This window comes from Podarcis tiliguerta (assembly GCF_965153285.1).
Source record: "Podarcis tiliguerta genome assembly, chromosome: 9".
NCBI classification, from domain to species: domain Eukaryota; kingdom Metazoa; phylum Chordata; class Lepidosauria; order Squamata; family Lacertidae; genus Podarcis; species Podarcis tiliguerta.
Window position 1 is genome coordinate 50,037,896 of NC_139542.1, and position 25,867 is coordinate 50,063,762.

The following is a 25,867-nucleotide window of genomic DNA, read 5'->3' on the forward strand; positions in this document are numbered from 1 at the left end:
CAATCCTTTCAAATGATGAAGGTGGAGAACCAGTCTGTAGACTACATGGTTTCATACTGGGAATTATTCCTCTCTCCTAAAGGGTTCACATTCCCATCCTATGTGTATACTGGGCCTCCCAGTATTGTTCTGTGATAACCCTAAAACCCAAATCTAACCACAGTGTTTCTATCCTTACCTATTCTTACACATATCCCACTTGAATGATTCTCCACATCAGACCATATTCCTGGAATATTAAAACCAGATAATGATCAACGTAGTCATATGCTGATGCTTCTGTCTCAATATATAGTATTTCTTTCAGACTCTGTAAACACACCCTTCCTCTGTTTAGCAAGAATTTAGAACTGTTTTGGATTTTCATTCCTTGAAATATTTAAAACCAATTGCGTTTTAAACTCCAAGGACTCAGTCATCTATTCTGACCTTCAGTCACGGCTGTTATTTTCTCATAGCAAGCTATAGCTTCTATAAATTAACAGACCATCGATTGCTTTTACTGCTTTTATATGCCTGCAGGGCTTTGTTCCATTTCCCCCACTCTAGTATGAGCACTGCTGATATTGATTCTGTTTATTCTCTACAAGACACTCTTTTTTGCTGTCCCCCTTCACTCAAGCATGTTGGTCTTAAGAACTCATTTATAGGGATACAAAATAAATTTTAAGCAGTTGTGATTTAAAGGAATCTTGATAGCAGATTAACAATCACAGGGTTTTTATTGAGATAATAGGGTGAATGCAGTATATCCCACATCTTTGACAACTTGGCCATTGAAGTGTCATATAAACACAATGCTTTTCTTTTAAACCTGAAAGGTAAACGACAACTGTACACACACAAAAATAATTTGTGTTCATAATTTTGCATAAAGTCTTGGGGAAGATCTTTCAGCAAATCAATACTGAAATAAAAAGAATATGCTCCAGCTTTTTCAAATAGAATTTCTTTTCCTATCAGATGAAACGTCTAACATTTGACTTGAAAACATCAAATCCACAGTTGCACCCAAATCAGTGCTTCTTTCTTGTTAAAAAGGAGTACATAAGAACACTGTTCAGAAACAAGTTGTTTTTCAAATGAAAGAAAAAATTCAACAGTAAGAAGTTCAGCATGAACAGGAAAAAACATATTTGTTTTGTGTTTTCTTGATTTGTAGCTTTGTTGAATGTGACATATTACCTGGCAGGGCACAAGCAATTCAATAAGCAGTAGCAGTTCTATGAGAAGGCAAATTCTCCGACCGTCAATCATATCTCCACGGGAGGGAGTTCCATAATTAGGGGACTTCCAGGTGTTACCACCAAACAGGTAAGGTTTATTGGGATCACCACCAAGAGGCCTCCCACACTGTTCTCAAAGGCCATGTTGGGACATACTGGAAAACGTACTCCATCAAATATTTTGTCTTCCCTCCAAGATATTGGGTTTTGTTTTGTTTATGTTTTTGTATTTCTGCAAGCTTTGGAATTCCCCCATTCCCCCCCAGCCTGCCGATATCTCATGTGTGGATTGGAAATATGTGGAATTTGGGCTACCTAAGAATCCACATTCAAAGGAGTTTGCTATTAGTATATATAATTACAGTAAGATTTTGCACTATTAGGAGACATTGGTTGATGACAAAAACCCTGAATCATACCCTCGAGTGAGTTATGGGAATGCCTCCAACATAAATTTAAAATGTTCATGTTTACAGAGATCATATAGTAGATTTTAAACATATATTTTCCAGTGCTGTTTACTTGATTTCTCAACACACTTTTGTGATTACTGTAAAAATACAGGCAGACTTAGTATGATCCACATGATCCAAAGATATGGCTTTGACATCTGTCTGTCAACAGAGTCAGAATTTGAGCATGGCAATGAGTGGGACATCTTGCATGCCCATATCACAGGGAACCTGTGACCCTTCAGGTGTTGATTGACTCCCAACTCTCATTAATCCCAGCCAGCATGGCAAATGGACAGAGATGGCAGGAATTATGCCCCAACAATATCTGGTGGGTCACAGATTCCCCATCCTTGACATATTGTATGCATTCCCATAATCAGTTGTATGAGAGTCTGGACAAATGGTAAATCCACTTAGATGAGCAGGAAAGTCAACAGAGACAGACAAGAAACCACAACAGTGATAACATAAGCCAACTTCTTCATTTGCATTTGAGACCTGATGGAATGACAAGTCAAGCTGCGTCCCCCACTTCTGCTCTTTCTTCTCACCATGCAGCCAATATTTAGTGAATACAGAACATGCAGAGTAAATGCTTTCACACATTTAATGTCATGTATAGTTTGGTTCTCAGTACAGAAGCCAAAAGTAAATTTGTAATCATAAATGGAGACAGTGTTCTCTTTCTGTGGCCTGGTAGCAAAACACTAAACATGTTAGCTTTAAATCTGTGTACTTTCTGAATGGGAATATGTTTATGTTTTTATTTCATTCCATTTACTGCCTTAATTTAAGAGCACAGCTTGTCTTGCTCATAAACCCTAGCAAAGCAGGAGACCAAGTGCCAGAACGAAGTATTACAAAACACAACAGCCATCCTCACACAAAAGAGCAATTGGAAATGTGGGTCCTAGGTCACCAACCAGATGATGACCTCATGTGCTTCCAGACCATAGGTGATACCCAACCAAGTCATACTCGAGAGTGAAATCAATGAGCATCAGTCAAATCCCTTTCTTTCAATGGATCAACGTTAGTATGACTAACACTGGATCTTACACCATATCCTGAGATCCGAATACTTTATTTCCTGCACACTGTGTGACTTGAACTTGCTACAAAATAGCGCCATACTGCCAAAGCTGGGATATTTCACGTGATCATTTGTCTTATTTTTGCTTTCAGAGCTCTGTATATTCTGCTAGAGACACACATCCAGTTTTCACTGCAGGTGGTAAACCTGTGTTACTACTTCAAGATTGCAGGGGTGGACGGGGGGGGCTCAACATGATTGAATGCTCCTCCAATGCACATAAATTTCCTCCACCTTGAGAACTGGCATGTCAGGGAGATGTAGAGTTCTAGCATAGCCTTCTCAGTCTTCGCATGTGGGCTCTTTTTTTTTTGCTGTTGTTAGGAAGGTGCATGTGAAGATCCCACCTGCATTCTGATGGATTACAGCCAGGACAGATTTACAATCTCAGTGAAAAATAGGCCTTAGACAAATGTCTGTAAATTACTGTACATTAAAATGAGCATATCGACAAACAAATATAGATTATAAGATTCATATACTTGTCAGCAAAGAACTGCTCCTGTAGGTTCTGCCTTTCTGTAACTTACAGGTGTACGAAAGCTGGACATGAATGGCATTTCATTAAATGTCAGTTTAATGCCCTCCCCACAACAAGTGCTGGACAATAGGGAACATCAAGTGAATTAATTAATGCATATGACTATTTACCAAGAGGCAGTTTACCAAGCTGTGCATGCAGCTGCATGATAAACTGGTCACCTGTATCATCTCGCTAACCCTGCATTAAATATCTTTTGTTTCAGTGGTTTACGGTTGTATTAAAATGTGTTTATTGTTATTTGAAATTCTTCCAGAGAACTTGGTGATTGGGTGGCCTACAAATACAAGCAACGACTGATGGATGTGCAATTGCACACATACGCCCGGGGCCAAACCAGGAAGTAACCCTAAAACATCACTAAAATAGCAGAATGGGGATGGAACGGGGGCAGGGAGGGAAGGGGCAGAATGGGGGTGGGCAAAACGCTTTACGCGGGCTCCACCAACATGCATTGGGGTCCAGAAAGTAACTCCTGTGGAAAAAACCATGGATTGCCTGTAGTGTCATAAATAAAGTTGTCAGAGCTATGGTGAAGGCTGACACAAAGAGTAGCCAGAGCAGGGCGATGGACTCTTGCTCCTTGCCCCTAGCACAACTTAGATTTCTAGGTAGAATCACAAAAACTAAGTACCATCGGGATGGTGAATATGTGGTCCTCCAGATACTATTAGGACTGAAACCCCTATCATTCCTGACTACCAACCAGGCAACATCTGGAGAACCACAGGTTCCCCCACTCCTGAGTGCCCAGAGAAACTATTTCCGCCAGATGTATGAAGGACCTTCCACACTGCCTTGAGCTCCTTCGAGGAAAGACAAAATATAAAAGTAACAATAAGGTGTACTGACCATAATTTTTTTGTCATCTCTGTCTTGATCAGCTTGCCAACATCTGGCCTCCCAAAAACAAGTCTGCCTTTCAATCCAACTGCCAAGAAAAGACCTAGAGATGATGAGGCAGTTACATATATTTATTTAAAGCTGATGCACTGGCACAGAAAAGCAGGTAGCACCATCTGTTTTTCTACATGAAACAGAGCAAACAAGGGAATGGAATGAAATCACTGCCTCCCTGCTCTGCCTTGTTACGCTTGTGCCCCATAAGCCTGTGGCTATTTTACTCCAGTCCAGCTTGGATACTACAGCTGAGCTAGACTAAGGGCCTAACTACATTGCTTTTGGTCACCTGTGCCCCAAGTTATTTGATGAACAGAGGCTAGAGCTCTATTTTGGGAGGCTAGAGCCCTATTTGGGTGTTCCCGCCACAAGATTAACAATTGTGTGAAGGGATGAGTGGGGCTCTGCCTGCCTGCTGCACCCAGCAGCCCTTGAAATCCATGAGTTGGGCAAAAGAAAGGTTTGTACAAGGTAAGTCGCCTGTTTGTGCCTAGGTTCCACTCCACAACACAGAACCCTAATTCCACACTATGAGCAGGGGAAGCCTAGATGCATATAGCAAGCTACCTTCTGCAGACATCTCCCTTTCCAATTCATAAGATGAAGCAACACAGAGTGGGTGCAGCCTCTGGGCACAGTTCTGCTCTCCCCATTATGTAATTAACTACTTGGTTCCTTTTGTGCCATGCTTTTGAAGGCACTCAAAAAAAAATGAGCAAGAAGGATATTCTCCATTACTTCCAAGTGCCTGCAAATCCAGTGTGAAGTGAAGAAATAACATTACTCTTCTTGAAGCCCTCTGTACATGTTTGAGAATTTAGCAGAGGGGAGTCTCTCCCCCATCTCTCCTGGCATATCTTTCCCTCATTAAACCACATTTGTCTCTGGAGTTGTTAGGGTCCTCCAGGATTATGTGACTAGATTTTTCTGAATGTGCAGACAGCTCTTAAGGCTCCAGTGTATTACTTATGACCGAGGTCAACGTGCTATTAAAAGCAAGAAGAAATCCATGTTTAAATTGAAGGTATGTTTCAATGAGCACAGCTCCATTCAAATACCATTTCTGGAATCCTGTGGGAAAACTCTTTAACACAAGGCACTCCATACATTATGAAGTTGCAAGGAAAAGGGAATTCTATGACAAAATTAAATGTCAACACACCCCAGCACGTGTACAAAGAGCAACTTGTGTGCACAAACTTCATTCATTATGATCTGCACACAATACTTACATTAGTCCCTGTTAAAAATGCCATCCTTTAAAAAAAAAAGCATTGTGTGAAGCTGCACTCAGTGTTTAACAATGGACTTGACACAGAGCAGAATCAATAAATACCTGTTAAATTGAATCTGTGTGATACTATGAATGAATGACACATCATAGCGAAAGGGATGGGGGGGCAGTCAGGTCCTATATCTGAATGATCTTGAAGTGTAACAAAAGACAAGAAATATAAAACAGGCCAGTTCAAGTAACTTAAGTGCTTGGAGATGAAACTAAAAAACAACACAAAACAAAGAAGATGCTTTGCAAAGGACTTGGTAGACAAGCGACTCTAAATGTGAATGTGTAATTCTGTGCACACCTGAGTACAGCATTTCCCAATCGCATTTAATAAATGCTCATATATATATATACACGGAAAAGACATCTGAAAATGTATTGGACTTTGACATCTTTATTGCTTCACCAGCACATAATACTACCTTTGTTACTAATTTACCTATTGAGTTCGGCGCAGCTGTCTGCAATGTTTAATCTAGCAGCGATTCTATTATGTTAAGTATATTCTAAAGATTATCCAGTAGTGCTTTGAGAAAGCATGGAATTTTATAAAAACATGAAAGGCACTCCAGGTTTTCAACAACATTCTAAGCAGCCAAAAATGATGGCATTCTGGCAAAACAACAGCCACCTATTACTAGCAACCTGGAGTGAGTACAATTCTCTCCTTTACCATAATTTAAACATTATCTGCCTTACGCTATGTCAACAGATTGCGGTTTTATTGATCAGTTTTACGAGTTATTTCAAGAAACCAAAAGCCTATACGTTTAGCACCTAGACATATGCCAGAACCATTCTGCTTCAGTAAGGTCTATAGACATTCCATGTGTGTATCTTTCATTTCCTTTGTCCCTGATATTGCTCTTAACATGCAGCTTGCCACCGAGGTTGTGTTTCAAAGGAGTTTCGCTCTCCACCTCAGTATAGCTGCATTTGTGGTCCATGTGGAGAACTGGCTTCCTTTCTATCAAGCCAGCCCCCAACTCAGGCGCACAATGGGTGTGTTGTGCTCCGTGTGTGCCTGAGTGTGGGTCTGTGGGAGCTCTTTGAAAAGGAGGTGTGAACTGTTTCTCTCCTACCTTACTCGCCTCTTAACAGCACAGCCATCAGAAACTAATCAAACACAGCAACGGGGCGTGCAGCCCACAAGACGAGTGCAAACGCCTCTTTTCCCTTATGACCTACATACTACAACAATGCAATGCAATGCAAGAGCCGTGGTGGAGAGGGCAAGGGGTGGCCGGTGCTCTTCCAATCTAGTTATATAGCAACATTCACGCCGGGCAGAATGTCAGCACCGCAATATGGAGGGGTTTCAAGGGCTTCAGATGGTTATACTTTTAAAAACTCTCCCCAAGTCCTGGGGCATACTGATGATTTCCTAGAGTTGGGACAGTGGTGGTACAAAAGAAGACCCCCCCCCCCCAATGCACATCATCATCTCTGAATGTGGAAACGAAGTGAGAGGGGGGAGTTAACACAGATCCCAACAGCAACTGCTCGCTTGCAGTAGTAGCCCAAGCCTGACAGTTCGATTATCTGTTTTACTGAAAGAAAGGCTCTCTCCACGTTACACATCAAAATAAATAATCGCCAGGGCAATTGAATGTAGAGTCAACATGGACGGCTTTTTTCCTCTTTTTTAAAACAACTTAATGCAAGCGAAATATATACATACAGACATATACCACTAGGGTCTTCAGGGCTACGAACTGGAAGCAGGCGAACAAAAGCTTACCTTTCTCGCCGAGCAGCTCAGGCGCGCGCGAGCAGCAGCAGCAGCAGCAGCAGCAACCTCCTTCCCCGACTAAATCCACGGCCAGATGCTCCCAAGACAGCAATCTGTTAATAGGAAGTGCATACAAACCTGAGAGGGCTTTTTTTTTTTTTTTTACACTTACACACACACACCACAAGACAGAGCTCGTCTTGAGCTGCACACCTGCTTGCTTGCTTGCTCTCAGCCAGGGGTGTGTTTTGCATGAAGCGACGGCGGCAGCAGCAGCAGCAGGAGGCAGGCAGCGTGCAGGATCAATGTTGTGAGGAGAGGGCAACACCCTTCTTTTGGGTCACCAGCTCGCGCTCTGAGAGCCCAGCCGGCGAGCTGTGGAGATAACTGCAGAGGAGCCTCGCTTCCCACCCAGCCCCCACCCCAACAAGACGCGCACACGCGCGCGCACGCACACACACAAAAAGCAGCCCCTGCCCGCGCGCGAGACTGAGATATGTACCCTTTATCACGCTGCATTCCACCTTTTCTCAGCTGGGGGTGGTGGGGGGGGGGGAGGAGAGCAGCGGCGATAGGCAGCTTGTCAAAATGGCAGCTGGGAGGCATTCCCGGCTCTATTAATTAGACCCATAATGGGCTCGTTTCTTCAGTTTCCTCGCAATAAATTACGCGCCCCCCCCCCCGCGCGCTTTGTGTACTCCACGCTAAAGCCCAGCATAATATGCTAACACTCTCTTTACTCCCCTTCCCCCCCCCCCGCCCGCAAAATGGCTGGTCCTTTCAGCACTGCTGCAGACAGCTCATTGGGTTCCACTAGCTTTCTGTAGCCATGGCAACAACCAACAGACTTATCCACCAAGCATGGTTGATCATGTGCGGATCTCATCCCCCCCCCCCCGCCCCAAACACAGGAGGTTAATTGCTGTTTGTCTTATAAGTACCGGGAAAGGGGGTGGGTGTTCACACAGATATTGCCAATCTCCCATTAATTAGACGCGACGGAGATTTTGGGTCGTTTGCTCCAAACCTAGGTGGAGTTGGGCAATGTTAGAGCCCTATCCTATGGGCAGCATAAAATAATAAATGCCAGTGTTAACACACTGTCTGAAACTAGCTTTCTTTCTTTCTCTTTTTGTCTTCTTCCTCGTCCCTTTCTCTTTCTCTTCTTCCTCCCTCCTCTCCTCCCTCTTTCTCTTTCATTATTGTATGAAGTGGCAAGTGTAGAAAATTGGGCAGAGGCTTGTAAAATGTTTATAAGGCGATTGTCTGCTTATTCTGAAGCTCCCTCTTTATGTCTGTTGGAATCCCCTTGTTTATTGAAATGCCTATCTAACTATTATCAACAATAATACTTTTTTCAGAGCAACTTCGCTGTGACCGCTCTTTGAATGGTCTTCCATAAATGTGGGATGGTAGGGCAAGGGGGAGGGAATCAATAGTATCCAGTATTCATCCTAAAAGTGTAAATCAAGAGATCTTAACATTTGTTGCCTTCAATGTGGAATGTAGACAGAATGTTACAAGCACTGTTATTTTGGAGTTCCACCATTGTTTTTCCAGCAAGGCCTTTAGTGGCTGGTCTCCAGTGCATTCAACAAATGAAGCTTTTTATCTTGGGACAGAGATGCAGAGATGGAAATGGCTCCACCTTTAGAATTTCTGCGTTATCTCACATAAGTATTTATCACATATTTGGTGAGCTCTGCACAGCTGAGAGATCTGTGGGGATACTGAAGGATATTATGTGAGTTTGCATAAAACTTATTGACATGCCTAGTGGCTGTTGCGCATCTCTTCTCAGAGCTTACATCCTGCCATATAGTGCCTTATTCTGCAGTTGTATATACTTTATATCCCAATTAGATGTTCCTGTTGACTTGTAGCAGTCTGAACTTTGTATGGTTGCACCAATGCTACACCACAACATTTTTGTTTTAAAAATAGTAGACACACAGTGCTTTCCTTCTCTCTTTTTTTTGTTTTTGTTTTGGTAAAACGGAGGTGCCAGTGCTCATATATTGATAAAAATGCATTTTTATTAAGAAGTGGCTGCCATAGGCAGCAAAGAAAGAGGTGCTGAGTAGACATATTTTTATAGCTATGTCAAGCATTTGTAGATTCTGCTCAATACAAGCAGTCCAGACCAATGTATGGTTACTTGGACGGTCCACTGAGATGCATTCTCAAATAAGCATGCAGGACTGCAACCAAAGTAGCCCAAATGACAAGGGTTCCAAGAGGTAGCTTCCCATACCCCTGTGTTAAGGCCAGGGTTGTCAACTTGAATAAAATATTGGGGGGACCCCACCCTGCATAATGGATCACATGGGGCAGCACACACACAGCATGTGAATGGTAATACCCATCAACCTGGGGGGGGCGCCCCCTCACATATTTTATGGGGGGGGTGTTTGAAGGGACCTCAGCCCCTAGGAGTTGGCTCCTATGACTAAGGCTGTGTACACACAACACCTATAAAGCACATTCTTTGCCTCAAATAATTGTGGGTGCTGCAGTTTACCCCTTGCAGAATTACAATAACCAGCCAACAAGCCAGGGCCAGCCCAACACATTTTGGCACCCGAGGCGGACCACAAAATGCCACACAGGGAAGAAGAGATGCGGGAAGATCTTTATCAGGAACAAGGTGTGGCAGGGGGGGAGTTCAACATTGGGATGTGTTGCTCACCTGAGACAGTTGCCCCATCTGGCCTCATAGGTGGACTGGCCTCCCCTGTATCCCTGTGCTTCTCTGAAAAGCCCCTCTGGAGGGTCGAGGGCCTTCCTGAACAATGAGGAGCTAGGCTTAGGAACTCCTGAGGAAACCCCCAAATCAGGCTTGAAGGAGTGAAGAAGTTCATGGAAGTTAACATGCGGCACCCCACAGTGTCCAGAAGGTCTCCCAACCCTCCAGAAAGATTTTCACATGGTATCTGTTGGGGAAGGGACCCTTTCCATCCATGAACTTCCTTAAGGTCAATGATATATGTACAGTTACTTGGGAGCAAGTCTCACTGAACACAATAGGGCTGAGTAAATATGCATTGGATTCCTATGCATGTTGTTGTTATGAGCTTGTCTGTTCTGTTCTGGACTTGGGGCTCGGCTGGAACCTAATAGGGAAGCAAGATCTGTTGGGGTGTTAGCTTCCTCACCCTGTGCTCAGCTTGTATCTGTGTAGTTAAAACCATATATCCTAAGAACACCATGGTCTCCCATTGACCCTCATTCCTAGGAAACTGAACCCTGGGAAAGTGCAGGAACCCTCGGAGTCTCTTGCTGCTCAGAGACTGGGGTGGCAGGTAGTAATATCTTAGGATGCAAGTCTTGGTGTTTTGCTTTTCTTGGGCCTTATTCCAATTGCTTGATTTTCTAATGTGGGATAATTATTATTAGCAGCAAATAATCAAGTATTTTGGGAGGGGGCGGGGAGGCTAGCTGATTTTAAGAGCCTCAGGAGCTCCAGACAGAGAACACTGCCAGCTACTATGACTCAAATTCTCTTTCCTGAACCATGGCCCATGGGCACTGACCAGTATGGTCTCTTTTTTAGTACCAATCTGCTGATTTTGCTGCTGACTCAAAAGCTGTTGGCAGATGCGCACATAGCAATTTCCACAATTTATTACTGACATGTAATTACTTTGCATCACTTACAAATACCACTTCGCTGCAATTAGTTTAGGAACTCCTCGACTGTAAAGTGTACAGCAAATAGAGAGATGGTACTGCAAATCCCTGTTCGCCTCTCAATGGTTTGTACTAACCTTAAACAGAACTGTACAGAGTTATGGAGCCACCATACACTCAATATCTTGTAGTTAGGCTATCCCTGTCCAGAAAGGGACACAGTTGGGCCACTAGCTGAAGCTGATGGAAGGCACTCCATGCCACTGAGGCCACCTGAGCCTCAGTGAATAGCAATGGATCCAGAAGCTGTGTGCTTACTCCCTCAGTGGGAGTGTAACTCCATCAAGACCAGGCAACCTCCCATCCACCCAATCTAGGGAACCACCCACTAACTTGAGCTTCAGTTTATTGGCTCCCATCCAGTCCCATTACTGAGGCAAGACAAGGCATTATCATCTTTTGCACCAGCTGAAGTTTCTGAACCATCTTCAGAGGCAGCCCCACATAAAACACATTGCAGCAATACAGATGTCTTCCTATTTAGGGAGGCTGTGATTCTGCATCATTGGAGGTGCTTGTTAGCCATTATTCTATCAAAATCCTGAGTAGTTTGCAAAATATGCAGGGCAGGGCATTACTCTAACTTCTGCCTTATTTCCTCCACCATTTTTTGGAATCACCTCTGCATTTACCATGCACAGTAACTATAATTTTTCACACTTTGCCAATCTTATCAATTTGGGCTGTGAGCTACAGTACACAGAACTGTAGGTTCTGCTCATGATGGCCTATTCAGAAACCCACAGTGTCATAAAAAGGAGACCATGCTGTAGAGAGACAGGGAAAGAAAACCACACACAAAAAAGCTGCCTAGTAAACCTTATGTCTGAATATGTTCTGGGCCTGATTTGGTACACAGCATTTCACACATGTACACATACAAACCCCTTCTCAAAGTTAGTCAGGGCTAAGCAAGACAAAATAATTTCATTACCTTCTATTTGCACTATTTCCACTCTGTGGAAGCTAAAACCCATAATGGACATGTATTTTCTTGCAGGAGTGAATGTATTAAATGAAGTAAAGAGGATGGCAACCACCATAGACTTCTGTTTCTGCATAACTAAAAAATGGTAGATAAGAAAGCTTGAGGAAATTTCTAAGGAACCATGTGATTTCTTCAACCTCTTTTCTTCTCCATATTAGCCCTGAATAGCCACAGGAATTGGCAGTGACATTCCCACCCGGAGACCATATTATATTGGTTTGGCCTGGGTAACCCAAACATTATTGCTGCATGTTCACCCCACAAGTCGCAGAGTCTCAAGATCTGGCATGTGTTCACAAGCCAGGCTTCAGTTATAGTCAGCTATGTTTAAAATCACCATTTGCTATAGTTGCTAGTCTACATTTAAACAGAGAGGCATGGATGTTAGCTTGTTCCATGAACTAATGCTGTCGGTCTCTCTGCTTGGAGCTTTACTCATAATGACAATCATGTCTATCACTCCTCACTTTGAGGACAAGAGTGGCAGACATTCCACACAGCTTGTCTCCAGTCCAGACAGATGCTTTTATCCTCACATCGTGCATGATTGCATGTTATTGCTTCCAGTTGCTATTTGCCCCATGCAAGAAGCGTCCAAATTCTACTTCAGTAAAATTGGCAGTACCTTTCAAGACCCACAGAAGGGTTACAGGCGGGTGCATTTTTCAAAACACATTCTTGTGCTATTATTCTCCTACCCTGGGGAAATTGGGACATGTGAAATTAATAGAAAAATTAGAACAGCCTCTAATATATATATATATATATATATATATATATATATATATATATATGGAAGCACTGCAAATCACATTGCTTTTTGATATGACTATCTGCCCTTGCATGCAACTGGCATCGCTACACAACAAATGCCAGAAGAGCAAATCCTAGTGAAGTAGCAATTACAGGAAATAAAATTACCCTTCTAGATATAGGATTGCTATAATTATTCTTGAGGGTAATTGAATATCCAAACTGGGAAGAAAGTTAAAGGCCGATCCAGTTGGTTCCTGATGTGTGCTATGCGGCAAGCACAGCTAATCTGTCCATGGGAGGGCTGCCAAAGGGGAGGGGGACCTCCCACTGGCAGAAAAGGGTGGGGAGGATGCAGCAGGCAACTGGCTCAGCCCCTTAGTGTTTGACCATGCCTGAACAACATTCACTGAGTTACAGAATTTTTGCCATCCTAATCCAAACTAAAAACTAGGTCCATGCAAAAAATGGTGGTTCGGATAATGCATTCTGAGCTTAGTTTATGGTGGTTCCTCATACTGTACTTTCATTTATTTATCTGAATTCCAAATGGGCAACTCATGAATGTACATTCTATTCTAGGTTTTTGTAGCAATTTCAAAAAGATTGTGTTTTCAATGTCTTTGTAACAGTGGTTTACGGTTGTCAAGCAAGTATCAATCAATGGCTTTAAAAATTAAGTTCCTCTCATGTTTCCATGCCATTTCCCTGATAAAAGGCTCTGCTGCTTAACCTGAAACTAGAGAAAGATGTATGTGGTAATGTGCAAACAGCCACAAACAACTTGAGATGGCATGTCTCAGTCTTGTGTGTCTGTTCACCTGCTGCAAAGACCAGACTGAATCTTCACAAACATTTTAAGAATGCAAGTAGGGGGAAGTACTGTAAGAGGAGGTCTTGAAGATAAGCAGAGCCAAGAATAATGTACTGTGGATGACTTCTCACTCATGCATCCATGAAGATGTTGACAATTGGGAGGACAGCACTGATATCAATTAAATTCTAAGGGTTGTGGTCCTTAACCTCACTCACACAAAAGCAGAGGCTAAAGCTGAGCCTGAATTACAGTGGTACCTCGGGTTACATACGCTTCAGGTTACAGACTCCGCTAACCCAGAAATAGTGCTTCAGGTTAAGAACTTTGCTTCAGGATGAGAACAGAAATCATGCTCTGGCAGCACGGCGGCAGCAGGAGGCCCCATTAGCTAAAGTGGTCTTCAGGTTAAGAACAGTTTCAGGATAAGTACGGACCTCCGGAACGAATTAAGTAAGTAACTCGAGGCATAAGTCAGGCTTCCTCAGACTCGGCCCTCCAGATGTTTTTGGCCTACAACTCCCATGATCCCTAGCTAGCAGGACCAGTGGGCAGGGATGATGGGAACTGTAGTCTCAAAACATCTGGAGGGCCAAGTTTGAGGAAGCCTGGCATAAGACTTTCCTCTGCTATATTAAGGTCCTGCCTGATTCTAAAAGAATAAATCGTAGTCATTTAAGACAACTTAATGATGCTTTACCTGACACATACAAAATGGCTGCTGTTTTGGAGAACTGTACTGAAAAGGCAAGTACACAGCAGCCTCACTGCTAGCCTGGGTGGCAGGCAGTGCTGTTCAGGACAGACAGTAGTTTTATGGAGCCTGGTGAAACTATCACATGACCATTGTTGAACTATTCTCTGCAATTCTACTTCCTGGCCATTCTTTCTAATGCAATTTTACAAAAATCAGGAAATGTATTGTTAATGGAGCTTCTAGATTTTGAATTTGAATCTTGGATTTATGCTGTTATTCTCAATTTAAGAGGGCTAATGGCTGATCAATATTTAGTTTTGAACACGTAATGACATACACAACATAGAGTTGCAATTAGTAAAATACAAGGTGTAAAATGATGGCTGTAGATTGGCATTGTAGAAAATTAGTCTTTTTTTTATAATGCCCATCATGCATAATACCTCAAACTACTTAAGATAAACCCACATTTTAATTTTTTAAAAAGTAGATTGCAAAAGCTAACATGTCAAAATGATTTTAGAGGAAAGGGATCCTTCACTGGTTGTGAATCTTGTTTACAAACAAGGAATTTACTAGGGGAGCTGATCTGTCTTGTCATCGCTGCAGTGAAGTCAATAATCCTAACCAAGTGTCTCATGTTTTATTATATTCCATGCATACCTCGCCAATGAGAGTTGAGTACTAGGTTAGTGTTCCATTTTAAGATTTCTAGGATAGCTTTTCAAAGAGACCCATGAACAAATACGAAGGGATAGACTTGTTATCATGGCAAGTGAACTCACCTTGGGCATTTTTTTATTTTTTAATCTGTGGATTTATATGCATGAATGGTTGGGACAAATTCAGTTGGGCTAGGGAAAAGCATTCAACATAAAACAGAATGTTCAGAGAGGAGCTGGGAAAGAGCTGTTGGTGAGTCCTGATTCCCCACTGAAGGAAAATCTTGTTTACACATAGTGTCAGGAACCTTGGTCCTCCTTGGAACATCAGGGTATGAGGCTAGGACCTAATCTAGTAGATACTCTGTACTGTGTCTGTTCTGACCTGCAGAGGCAAAAAGAGCCTAGAGATCAGCCGCTTTCAAATCAGGGCCCTTGGCTCACAAACAACCAACTCCAAATGAGAGAAATTGCGGGAATAGACATAAATCCTGATGTGGATGCCAGCTACCTGCCTTCTGTGGCTACTGCAGCTAGGGCTGGGTAAAAGATGATGAAAGAGGCAAGGGAAATTCTGATTGTTTGCTAAACATGACTGAAACAATATATTGCTTAAAGCCCAGGCTTACTTCATTGGCTACCAGCATGAAGCTCATGGACCACAGTTGGGAACCTCTGTTCTAGAAGGTATTTTTATGAGCTTTTTTTCTGATGCTGTGATCAAGTTCTTATGTAATTTGATAGCAAAAGGTGAAAATTGTGAATTAAGAATTTGGTGTTGATTGTGCATGTACTGGTAGGATAAACTATGGTTACTAACTGGATAAGAATCTCTGCCCCCTCCACATTTTACTAGAATTTTGAGTGTGACAGAAATGACAAGTCATTAGTTACATACAAGTCAGAGAAAGGAATCAAAAGTGACAGTGAACTACACATCCTTATAGCTTGTTTCTCCTATTCTAAATATGGCTCGTGGTTTTGTTTACATATTGAAGCCCCTTGAGGTGATGTGTAATTTCAAAGGAAACTAGCCATCTCTCTGAGGTGGTAAGTTTTGATGCGAACCACTGCTTTGATATGGGAGTACCTAAAATAAACACATCTCTACATGAAAACTATGGTAATATGCACAAGAGGGAAATTTACTCCCCTTCATATAATGGCACCTTTCTCCAGTATGCCTCCTTTGCATGTGTGCGGTTTTACAGAGGAAGCCCTGTTCTCTGTGTGTCAACTGGTAATAGAGTTCCTGGCGCATTTAGTTATCTGAGGAGAAATAGTTTGGCCATATAAGGTGATTGTATTGCCAGCCTAACCAGTGGGTCATGAGCCTCTGTATAATATAACCATAGGCCATTGGTTTTCAGTGGGTGAGTCTAAAGCGGTCTGAATTAGGGCTCAGCCAGACTTCCTTCTGTGCTGTGTTTCTAAGCACAGGTCTGCAGTTTAAAGCTCTATGCAGGTTTTTTTTTCCTTTTCCCCAGCACTTTCCCCATGAAAACCCACTATTTACTGCTGAATTGGAGCTAACAGAAATTTGCAGAAACCCCAAATTGCCATTTGTTCCAATTCATTGTTAAAGAGCAAGCTTTTATGGGGAAACTGCTGGGGTGGGGAGCATGTATATAGCTTTAAAATACAGACCTGTGCCTAGAAAGCTTGGGGCAAAAAGGTAAGTTTGGATGAGCTCTTAAACTGGATTGCAACAATGGCACTACAACATTTCCCTTTAAAAATGAAAAAGGGGGAAGGCATTGAAGGGGAGAAGGAAGAAGAGGGGCAAAGTACATCTATGCTACAAACAGGGGTGGGCAAATCTGTCATTTTTTGTTTATTTCAGTTTTTCGTATTTCACAGAGATCGGTTCTCCACACTTTTCCATTGGTCTGATTTTTTTTTTAATTAAAAAAGCCCTCATGAAAATTCACGTGCGTTTTAAGTTAACATATTTCTGTATGCAATTTTGCCTAATATACACAACTTTGCAAATGTATTTCCCCTCAATATAATGCGTTTTAATGTTATTTTCACCAACACAAGCATTTTTTAAGCATATGTTCCCCTACTGTACACGGTTATTTTGGTACACATTACTTGGGCAGCAGGGGTGGGGGTAGGGAGAACTGTATTTCAAAATTTGGAGAAGTGCAAATTTGGCATGTTTTGGAAAGGTAGTTCGCATTAAAATCCAGTGCCTTACTATATGTGCCAGTTCTATCTATGCTAATTAAACTGTCATTGTTTCCCCACAAAGATAATAGTTTAGTACAAATGCTAATAAAGCTGCAAGAGATCTCTTAATCTGCTCCATGCAAGTGTATTAGTATGTACGGTGCACAAATCCCAAGGTTCCTTTGGCATAAGGAAAGTCTGTCAAGCCAGTATGTCACTGATTTAAGGATTTGTGCGCGGTAGAGAGATTTTAAAAAGGGGAAAGAGAGGCATAAACATTTTTTTTCTTAAAACACACACACACACACAAACTGGATCCCATTGTCCAGATTAGAGTTAAAACAGGTAGATGAGCTGTCTTCACCTATTTAAGATTCTGTCCGTGTTTGCATTTCAAATACAGTGGTACCTCGGTTTACAAACTTCATTCGTTCCAGAAGTCCATTCTTAAACCTAAGTGTTTTTAAACTGAGGCGCACTTTCCCTACTGAGGCCTCCCGCCACAAGTGCCCTTCTACCGTTCGGCTTCCGTTCGGCTTCCAGGGCAAAGTTCACTAACCAGAATACCTACTTCCGGTTTTGTGGAGTTTGTTCACCGAATAGTTTGTTAACAGGACTGTTTGTAGACTGAGGTACCACTATATAGCATATTCAGTTCATTTGCTGCAGTGCCACAGCTGTGCATTGCTACAGAATTTCATAGGTTGTTTCAGCAATGAAAGTCAGTGCCAGGCATAGAAATATCTGATAGCTTTGTTAATTCCTAGAGTCCTGCATATATAATATGCCCAAGAAGATGTGGGTCGCTCAGGAAAGCTGACCCACTCTTAAGTTTCCCCAATGCCCTCTGTGAAAGTGAGAACTATTGTATGTAATACGTTATTTCTAGCTCACAGACATTATACTTTTTAAAAGTCCTGTGAAGAAGCATCATGGGTAAAGCTCTCCGGGAAGCTTTGCTGTGGAAGTTCCAGTTAAATGAATGGTAAGAGCTTATTATTTAAGAGGTACCCTGGATTTCCCTCCAGTGATTTCACAGTGGCTTAAATATGGCCTCCAAGGGGACCTTCATTCAAGCTGACAGGGTTAGGCCTACATAGCTTGCTTCAGTAATAGACAGTCCTCTTGAGTGGTTCCTAAGCATTTCAGTGCCAGGGCTTTCACAACATAGCTTCCCAGAGGATTGTGCCCATGTGTCAACTGAAGTCTGTGCAACAATTTATTAAGCATGCTATTCTTTCTCAAATATTTATATACCAGTTTGGTTGTGGTGTTTTGCTCAATAATACCCGCACAGCTAAGAGCAATTTAATCAATACAATCATGCGTAAAATAATTTAAGCAATTAAATACCGCAAAGGAGAAAGCCCAGCATCTTAGCAAATCCATCCAAGTTTCTTAAAGGCCTTGGTAGGATGGATATTGGCAGGCTTTTGTTGTGGCGGAAAGGTTGTAACCTTGGGACCATGATGTAAAAAGACAGATCCACAAAGAATAAGGAAAGTGTTCTTCACTTCTGAAGACACACACACACCTTTATATGTTTTATTCACACCAGATTTCTTTAATGCCACACTGTTCAGCATTCAGGATAAATATTGGACGCCCAGAGGTAAACGCCACTGATGTTTTACTAAATAAAGGAATTCTGCAGAGGATCTAGCAGTCAGGAGTTTAGTGGGTTATTTCCTCCTGGCAAAAAAACCCTGTAACACTATGTTCATAGTTGTATTCTTGCCCATCTTCCTATTTCACTCATGTAAATTCAGAGGGAGATGTGGAGAATCAACAGAGAGCAAAGCTGAAGGAGCGTCTCCACCCCCATTGTTCAGCCCAGACACAGAGGTCCAGCTCCGAGGGCCTTCTGGTGGTTCCCTCACTGTGAGAAGTAAGGTTACAGGGAACCAGGCAGAGGGCCTACTTGGTAGTGGTGTCCGCCCTGTGGAACGCCCTCCCACCAGATATCAAGCATATAAACAGCTATCTGACTTTTAGAAGACATCTGAAGGCAGCCCTGTTTATGGAAGCTTTTAATGTTTGATGTTTTATTTTGTTTTTAGTGTTCTGTTGGGAATCGCCCATACTGGCGGGGAAACCCAGCCAGATGGGTGGGCTACAAATAATAAATTTGTTTGTTTGTTATTAAACATCATGCTTACTTTTTCCTATTTTCTTTGAACTCATGAGCCAGGAGAACCAGAGAAAAGAGTGCATTAACACATTATGGAGTGTATTTCACTGTCTCCACACTTTCATTGGCTTGTGAACCTGGATTTCCTAATGAAATAGCAGGTGTCTTTCTGGGTTACGTCCACCACTCTCTTTCAGCCATTTGTGAGTGAATTTGAGGGCACTTTAATTATTTACAACTTAAAAGATTGGCCCACCACAGTTTTCCCTAGCAGTGAGAACAAGTTTTATTCAGACTTCCAAGGTAACATTTTTGGAAAATATTAACCAACGCTTCATACCAAAGTTCAAAAGCACTGTGAAAATAGTATCAACTTGGATGGATCTCACTATTAATCATTAGCTTGCCCAAAATGAATGTAAGCGGAGGAGGAGGAATGGAGAGAGAAATATTTAAAAGGTATATAAAACATATTCATTACGTATCTTAAAGTAAAAAAATAACATGATTATGAGAGCTTTCAAGTCTAACCCTGACATCAAACCTTATTTCATGGTTCAGACATTTTAAAACATGGAAACTTTGTTTGTGGGCATTAGAACATAATGGTCAGTTTTGAGAAGTGGCAGTGCTTAACTTCAGTCGTTCTTGGTAAGGTATAAATACTATTGGACATCATGCTTGAGTAATGTTAAAATGTCTGGTTGACAACACGGCTCTAACAGCCAACTTGATAAGGAGCAGATCAGCTTATCGGTAACATTCTTTTCACAAAGAGGTCGGTGTTCTTTTAGGTCCCTGAAGTGCAACAATTCACAATCATTCCAAAAATGTCTTAATCAAAATATTTATAGAACCACTGACCTTGCTCTTTTTTCTTTTTTGGTACCTTGTGCTTTTGTGGCACTTTGTGATTTTTGAAGCAGCACTGCAAATCACACAGGTATAAGGTCCATCTGACCACAGCTACAGAATGGATGGAGTAGCATTGCTAGAGAGGCTCTTTGTATGCCTGTCTGTCTGTTTCCCTGTCCCACAGTTCAATGATGGCATTTTGAAGACACCAGAGTTTGAGAAACAGAGACAGAGCTAACTTTAGAGAAACACCTGGACCTATTGCAAATTAAAGCCAGACAATTCTGGCTTTAATTAATACAAACTGACATTAACAGCATGGGTTCTGTTCTGTTCTGCTATATAGAGTACAAACCAATGAGAACCTAATTTCAAATATACAGAAGAGAAAATCAGCCACCCTAGTGCTTTATGATCTTTCTTGGCTCTTCAACGGCTAAATCTGCCCCATCTCTATGAACACTAGCTGTTTGGGGGATGGAGGGGGTATTATGAAGAAGTGTTTTGTAATAAGTTATGTTCTTGTTCTGCTGTGGCCTCTTGGAGATTTTTGCCTGCCCTTAAACAAATCTGCAAAACCTTAACTACAGAACATGAGACATTGTATCTCCTAAACCACTCAACAAGATTACTTGAAAATTGTGCTTTGCCTTATAAGATGAGAGGTGCAATTTTCATCGTCATATATGAGTCTGGTTAAAATGAGAGACAGAGGCCTGAATTCACCAGTGACAGCTGAAAACTGGTGCATGTTCGACTCTTCCCACCCCATCTATTTCCAGACAATGCTTAATTGACCACTCTCATGGCTCAACCTGGGAGGAATTGAGGGCTCCCAACGCAGATGTTATCAAGTGAGTGGTTAAGTGTTGCAGTTAGGGCTTAATGAAATATGAGGAGGAGGAAACCAGGTTCTCTACACAGAGGCACATATCGAAAACAACTTGTCTATGTACACAAAGCTTAAAGTAAGTCCCATCAGTCTAAATGGGGCATATGTATGAGTGGACAAGCATAGAATACCACCCTCAGTGACACAGGGGGCCACGGTTCCTCTTCTATCATATAGTTCCACATACAAAGCAGACATTTGTGGATCTTCACTGGAAGGATGCGTAAATCTGGAGTGCAAGTTTGGTTTTTTTATTGTTGTTGGCCGCCCTGAGCCTGGCTTCGGCTGGGGAGGGCGGGATATAAATAAAAATTTATTTATTTATTTATTTATTTATTTATTTTCGCATTACAAGAAGCAATAGAGGGCAGAAGTGTCTTTTTGGTGTAATAAGCATTCTACCAAGCCTGGTCAGATGTGGGATCACATTATATGGAAACAACATCTACTCTACAGGAGGCATGTTCCCCTAGGATTTAACTAAATAGCAAGGCTGGTTACTGAGCACCTGAGAGTGCTCACTGATTAATAATAATAATAATAATAATAATAATAATTTATTATTTATACCCCGCCCATCTGGCTGGGCCTCCCCAGCCACTCTGGGCGGCTTCCATAGAAACCAAAAATACAGTAAAATATCACATGTTAAAAACTTCCCTGAATAGGGCTGCCTTAAGATGTCTTCTGAATGTCAGGTAGTTGTTTATCTCTTTGACATCTGGTGGGAGGGCGTTCCACAGGGCGGGCGCCACTACCGAGAAGGCCCTCTGCCTGGTTCCCTGTAGCTTTGCTTCTCACAATGAGGGAACTGCCAGAAGGCCCTCGGCACTGGACCTCAGCGTCCGGGTAGAACGATGGGGGTGGAGACGCTCCTTCTGGTATACTGGACTGAGGCCGTTGTTTAAGGTGGTGTTGTTTAAGGGAATTCCTTCCTTCCTCCCCCCCTTTAAAAAAGACCCCACTAAATATAAAATCATTTCACTTTTTCTTTTTCTTTTTTATACATCTTGAGCACTGGCTGATGGGCTCAGCACTCTGAAGGGTCGCTTACCAGCTTGATCTGCTGTCCATTCACTCTCTACTGGGCCCAGCTCTCAGCTATGCTAGCTGGCTGCCTCCCTCTACTGCCCTGCCTTGTCTGGGCTTTGAGAAAGGACCATGAGGGTCCTTCGTATCCCCTGGCATTCTGAGAAAGGTGAAGAGGCATTGGCTGTGCCACGGCAGCTAGAAAGACTTTAAACTTGGAGGTCTATATATGTCTTTCTAGCTGCTGTGACAAACTGCAATAGCAGCACAGGCATTCTTCTGGCCTCCTTGTCTCTGAAGATGCCTTTGCTCAAGGCCCAGGTGCCAAGGGAGGTGGCAGAGAAGCCTCCAGTGTAGGTGCGACTACTACTACTATATATCTATACCCCACCTTTCCTCCACCTGACGAGACTCAAGGCGGTTATCACAGCAGCAAATAATATTTTAAAACAAAAGCAGGGATGGCAGAAGGGGGGGGGGGATTATGGCGAGGCCATTGGTTAGGACATGACTATGTCCTCCCTGAAGTTTAGCACCAGCCCTGAAGCTGGGTGGGCACCTGGGAGGCTGCAGAATGCAGATTACTTGGAGAGATGACTTATAGAATGAAAGAAAGGATACCCAACAAAATCCATCGGCTGCTGCTAAAGAAAGGTCAGTGCATGCTTTTCATGAGTATTTCTCTCCCTTTTGATAATAAATTGATGGGGAATATTTGAAAGAAGAAGAAAAAAGAGTGGAATATTTTTTCAGCAAGGCACTATGGGAAGCTGTCTCCAGGACAACTTGTCTTCTTCCCCTTGCCAGTGTGTTGCATTATGTGTGAGAACACACCTGGAGGCAGCTCCTCTTACATTCTTTATATAAGGCACATATAGTGAAGAAATCTATAATGAAAACGAATATCTTAAAAATCTGTTCTTACAGCATGCAGGCAAATATGTGGTCTATGTATACTACACCATCGAATGGACTATTTAAGCAACAGTTTCAGTCTGACAGCATTTCATCAATATTGCTGATTTCTTTTCACTATAGAACATTCAGGGTGATTTTATATCCTGGGTTTTGAAGAGCTGCTTAGTATCTCCATTTCACAAAGCTGTATTTCTTGGAAACAGCTTTGACAAAAAAATAAAATTGTAAACAGCCTAATGGGAAGTAGATCACTATCTTTTTTATTAATCTGTGCAAAGATCTGAAAGCAGCTTGATCCTCACTCCCATCCTGGAATCAATTTGCTATAAAACAGCAGTAGTATATGTATGTCCTTTCCCCACCAGAAATCAAGTTTGCAAAAGGTCTTTTTTATCCACTCCCTTGTGAGTGTCAAGCAAGGTTTTTGACTATTTCACTATGATGCAAATGCAAATGTTCTCCGAACCACTAATAGGGCAAGTAACTCGTGTGGAATAGCTTGATATTTATAAGGCTGTCTCTATTTTAGTTGGGATTCCGTCACATCCATCAAATTCAGATTGCATGATGGAAGATGTTTTGGTATTCTTGCACCATAAATCTGCATCCTCTCCAAATTTCCTGAATAAGGAAAGCACACTGGAAAAGTGTGGGAGGAGAATGGCTTGATTCTCATATAACCTTCCTGCAAACAACACAGAATGATTCCTCAATAGTTAGCTGGCGTCATCAAACCCCCCCCCTTAAACTCTGAGTAAACAAATTAGAATGAATGTTCAAGAAACAGATAATTAGGAAGCAGCCTAAGAACCTCAATTTTATGCTGTTTCTGCACACTATAAGGCACATTCAAACACATTATTTCCCTCAAAGAATTCTAGGCTCTGTAGTTTACCCCTCACAGAGTTACAATTCCAAGGAACCTTTACCAAACCATAGTGCCCATAATTATTTGAGAGGGTGGAGAATGTGCTATGAATGTGCTTTAAAAGTACAGGGTATACACAGCCTTGATGACAACAGGCCTGGCTTACTGGTATTACTATGTTGCTCAGCCTTGCTTTGGCCACTGGATTTGCCACTCCATACAAGGAGGGGGGAAGAAGGCTAGGCAGGATGGTGGCCAGCCCCCTTCAAAGGTCCCATGAGATGCAATGTCCCATGAGACATTGAGATCTTGTGAGAAGGCCACTCCTCCCCTGCAAGTATGGCAGCTACTGTGCTAGCCTACAAGTTAGCCAATGGTTTTAACTAGCTTTCCAAGCTGTAAGTGGTGACTCCACAAACACACTTCAAGCCATAGTTTCAAGGCAAGGTTCTAACCAAAGTTTCCAAGTTTAAATAGCATGATAAAGTATGGTTAGTAAAAACCAGAAATGGAGGAAGAAACGTGCTACAGGTCAGGAGGGATGAAGTTGGGGAGTACATGGGTCTGTGAGATCACTATGATTTGGTATTAATCTGAATTGAATTAGATTACGGTTCCTTTTCCTGCTTAACCTTGAATCTCAAAGAATCCACTCAAAGATCATATTGATCAAACACTTGAGAAAATCAAACTACCCAAATTGCAGGACTTGTAGAACAAGAAAGAGGAGAATACAAAGAAGGGTGGGGGGGTGCACTGCAGACCTTTTTCTCTTTTCAATCTCAGGTCCCATATTAAGCACCATTTAGCACATGAAAACTTTTGCAACTCAAGCAAATAACAGTGTGTGTTTCTGCTTTTGGTGGAGAAGACGAAATGGGGTATAAGCATGCAATGCAACACTAGGTTCCCACCCTGCACCAACTCTTACCTATTTTGAAACTGCAACAAGTATTTCAACAGATTCTTCACAAATGCAGGGCTGGTAGCATAAGCATAAACCCCGAAGCAATTTCTAGCAAAAATATTTAGCTATTAATCTTCTTCCTCCAAAATACTCCCACATTCCTCCTGCTCTGTGCCATCTTGTAACTATTCTGTCAACAAGCCCAAATACATGTAAGCCAAGTGGCATAGGCATTGTAGTTTTTTCATGCACATGCCAGTTGAACCATGTTACATATTGGATGCATCCAAGGTAAAGGCACATAAAAGATGAACAAGCTTGCAGTGGCCCCCAAACGTTGTTGATAACATGGCCTGATTCAATTTTGGAAGTGGTGAAGCAAGGCATGCCAAGTGCTCATAGGGGTATCAGCACTCCTAAATGAGCATTTCAAAATGTTAAGAGTTTAAATATATATATATATATTAAAAATAGTGAGGAAATTAAAGAACAAAGTTACAGGACAGAAGGGGTTGTACTTTACAAAACTCATAATTAACCTGTAGAACTCTTTGCTCCCAGCAGTGGACCATGTGATAGAATTGCACCATGCACCTGATCTCCCTCCGGCCGCATTGCTGCTGAATATAGGGATAGAGAGGGGACAAGGGGAAGTCAGCATGGTGCAAAAGCCCTGGAAGAGCCAATCTGCTGCTCCTGCTGGCATGTTTGCACTGCACTGATCTTTCCTCTACCACCTCCTCTGTCCATCCCAGTGAGCAGCAGTGATACAGCCAGAGGGAGGTCAAATGCACAGTGCACCACCACCATGCTGTCTGCTGCTGATGGCCACAGGATGTTGTTGCAATGATGGCCACCAACTTACAGGTAGCTTCCATTAATTTGTCTACCAAGAGCTATTAAGCATGAGAACTACAACTCAGTAGTTAGAGCATCTGCAAAAGGTCCTTTGGTTTACTTCAGTAGGGTTTTACCTGAGCTTTTGAGGAATCCAAACCATCTTCCATAGTAACAACCTCTGTAAGCAGAGGTAGAAGTGAATGTTCTGGATGGACATGGCTGCTCTGGTTAAAATCCCACTGAGTTCAATGAAACTTGCTTCCAAGTATGTGGGTTCCATGGCCTAAATTGGTATTCTGAAGTCTGCAGTAAGATGTTTTCCTCTCTTAACAATCAAAGTTACAGCCATTTGTATTTGGCCTTCAGCCTTCCTACTGTAATACATTTACCCACAAAAGCAACCGAGACGGAGCATC

The 25,867-nt window shown here is 42.2% G+C and overlaps 2 protein-coding genes across 44 annotated transcripts in view; one reads left to right on the plus strand and one right to left on the minus strand.

Annotated features, from left to right (window-relative positions):
* Positions 1-7,978, minus strand: part of SORBS2 (sorbin and SH3 domain containing 2) — a 181,727-nt gene extending 173,749 nt beyond the window's left edge. For 40 of the 42 annotated variants that reach the window (XM_083457836.1, XM_083457869.1, XM_083457838.1 and 37 more), the window contains exon 1: positions 7,242-7,345. The gene's annotated coding sequence lies outside the window, so the exon portion shown is untranslated. Of the gene's footprint in view, positions 1-7,241; positions 7,346-7,734 lie in introns of those variants that run through there. The other 2 variants (XM_083457880.1, XM_083457831.1) reach the window with 1 other exon arrangement.
* Positions 7,979-8,047: 69 nt separating this feature from the next.
* Positions 8,048-25,867, plus strand: part of TLR3 (toll like receptor 3) — a 112,937-nt gene continuing 95,117 nt past the window's right edge. The window contains exons 1-3 of one of the 2 annotated variants that reach the window (XM_083458126.1): positions 8,048-8,146; positions 11,923-11,995; positions 15,455-15,523. The gene's annotated coding sequence lies outside the window, so the exon portion shown is untranslated. The remainder of the gene's footprint in view (positions 8,147-11,922; positions 11,996-15,454; positions 15,524-25,867) is intronic. The other variant, XM_083458125.1, reaches the window with a different exon arrangement.